At 43.7% G+C, this 2,939-nt stretch overlaps 1 non-coding gene across 1 annotated transcript; it reads right to left on the bottom strand.

The window, feature by feature from the left end:
* Positions 1-857: 857 nt before the first annotated feature.
* LOC142441592 (small Cajal body-specific RNA 16) lies at positions 858-1,041 on the bottom strand. The gene has a single exon (XR_012782959.1).
* Positions 1,042-2,939: the final 1,898 nt, after the last annotated feature.

Here is a 2,939-nt window from a genome sequence, read left to right as displayed (position 1 = left end):
TACTAAAAGAGACCAAGGCTCCTTGGAGAAATGACTGATTCCAGGCTGGAGCACAGAAAGTAAAGATTAGTGCATAGCAAGTTGGATCATGTAAACAAAGAAACACTCCAAGAGTGGCATGGTTCATTTAAAGAAATGCAGAATTAAAAGATTGATTGATTGATTGATTGATTGATTGGAGTCACTAAAAGACTCCATGTCCATTTCAATTTTACTTTTCCTCCTCTTTTTTTTAAGCTGTTCAACACACTACTAAGGTTAGAGGGATAAGGAATATGAAGGGATTCTATAATCTTACTTTGGGTTTGTAAAGAAACATACTATGTATATATTGCACAGCTCATCTCAAGAATTGAAATCAACAAAAATATCCTGTTAAACCTCCTTTTTTTTTACCCCATCCCTCCCCTCTCCCTGTTTCTGTCCCCATCCCAGGCCACATCTTAGTCATCAAAGTCTTGTCTATTGGTGTCTAAACCACATTTCTTCTTCTTTGTTTTTAGCGCAGTGGTTTATTTAATATAGCTCTCCTAGCCATACCTCTCCCCCCAAAAAAGTCAAACTTACTGCCATGCCAACCCCCCACAGTTTCTGCAGCCAGAAATCTTCATGGAAGCAGACAGTCTCATCATTCTCCTAAGGATCAGCTGATGTATTTGAACCACCAACCTTGTGGTTAGTGGACCAATACTTACCTAACAGCACCAGCAGGACTCCCTCTGGCCCTTTAGGAACAAACCAAAACTGCCATCAAGTTCATTCTGAGTTATGGAGACTCTCCATAGGGTAAGATAGGACTGTCCCTGTGGGTTTCCAAGACTTCACCTCTTTCCAAGAGTAGAAGACCTCTTTTTTTTTCCTCTTTGCTGTAGCATACATGATCATCAAACTACTACTAGAATGTTCACACCTGTTACTGCAAGTTACAAGCCCAGGGGAGGGCCCTGAGCATTTGCTCTAGATCAGGGTGGGGCTGTCTAGTAGCAGGCTGCACCCACTGCCGGGCGGGTCCAGTCACACAGGAGCTGTTCCCCAGACCGTGAAAACTTCATTTTCTCCTGCAGAGTAGCTGGTTGGTTAGAACCATGGATCTAGTAATTAGCAGCTCAATCTTTGCAATGCCAACTGAGTGACTTTTCCTGATAGGTGTGGGTAGAGACGGAAGGAAAAAATACTAAAAGAATGATGTGTTTCAGCTGGGATTGTTACCAGAGTTAAGTGTGACTGCAAAAACTTGGGCACCTAATTAGGGGACTGGTTGATTTTGCCGTTTTTCAGGATATAAAATGAGCCTTCTCAGAAGCAGGAATGGGAGGATTTTGCTACCATCAACAAAGAATAACCAGGAATAAAGTGTATTTTTTGAACCTCCGTGTTCCAGGGACAGAAAGGAGTGACCCCAGAGAAGTGGCAAAGGAGCAGCAGCAGTAGGGGAGACCCAACAACGAGAGAATAAAAGACAAAATTTGGGGTGCCCTAGCTTATGGAGGGAGTAAAGCTGAGCATCCTTACCCAGGAGGCTTGCTTGTTGGGTGGTGCCCCTCCAGGCACTTAATTGAGAAGCTATGTCTACTGACCTACAGTAGCTATGTCTACTGACCTACCTTGGGGTTGAGGCTTATCATGGAGGGGAGTGTCCTTTGCATATTTATTGGCAGGAGCTAAAAGAGCTTTGTAATATTGTCCAAGCAGCACAAAGGGGTCATGTGGCTAAGAACTAGAAAGAAGTGTGTCTGAAGTAAGACCGGGAAGACCTGTTAAAACCAACAAACTGTATCTCCTAGCATTTCTGATACTGAATTACAATTTGTTAACTTCCCCCAATAAACTTCCGTGGTAATGAGTATGGTCTGTGAGTTGTGTGTGGTGTTGCAATGGGTCATTGAACCCAGCTGAGAAGAACGGCTGAGGGAGGAAAGTCACAATTGGTATGGCGGAGGATGGAGGCATGTCTGACTTCCACCTCCCAGGAATTGGCTAGGGGTTGCTTTCGAGTTTGATTCTCCTCCTCGCCCCCCCCCCTTATAAAGTAGTCATACATTGCCCCCTATTTTTACAGATCTCACTATACAAGCCAAGAACAATTCTGAGCATAAAAATAATAAAAATTAAATCTATTCATATAGTTGGAAATAATGTATCTGTACAGATATAAAAATAGATTAATAAATTGAATATTTGATCATTGAGAGATTTACATAGTTTCAAAATATACATCAATCATACTGAAAAAAAGAGTACTGTTATAACGGTAAAGCCTAGAAGAGACCAAATTTTGCAGAGGCAGAGAATTATTTAATGTGGCCCTTCTAGTCAAAGTCTCCAATTCCCAGCAAAGAACATTTCGCTGCATGGATCTGGTAAGAAGGTGAGAGGAAATGCCAATAATGTTCACCTCTGAGTAACAGTGAACAAGATCCCCTGGGATGTCATCCTGCTGTATATAAAGTGAGCCTTCTGAGGAGAGGAGGAGAGCTCTCAATAGCATCAAAGGTCAGGAGAGGGGCACCTCCTCTGGATCACAGATTCCTGTACAACGAACCTCCTGGATCCAGAAAGCAGCTACCCCATCATAGGAGCAGCAGCAGAACCAGAAACCAGAGCATGGAACAGAGTAATGGACTTCCCAACCCACAAAACCAGTAGGGTTGAGGGCTTTTTGTGCAGGGAGCTGGCTTGTGGAGTGGGGTGCCTCTGGGTACTTAATTGGGGAAGCTGGATTTGCAGCACCCCGGAAGTGGAGGTGCGTGCCTTTTGGTTGAGGCTTACTGGAGTAGGGTGCCTCCAGGCACTTAATTCAGGGCGCTGGGTTTGCTGACCCACTGAGCTTAAGTGCAATGCCTCTGGGTTAAGGCTAAGGACAGAGTGGTATGCCCTGTGGACATTTCTTAGCAAACTTGTCAGAATTTTATAACATGTCCTGATAAATAACTCAACCC

Source organism: Tenrec ecaudatus, chromosome 2 (assembly GCF_050624435.1).
Source record: "Tenrec ecaudatus isolate mTenEca1 chromosome 2, mTenEca1.hap1, whole genome shotgun sequence".
Lineage (NCBI taxonomy): Eukaryota > Metazoa > Chordata > Mammalia > Afrosoricida > Tenrecidae > Tenrec > Tenrec ecaudatus.
This window is presented reverse-complemented; position numbering and strand designations above follow the sequence as displayed.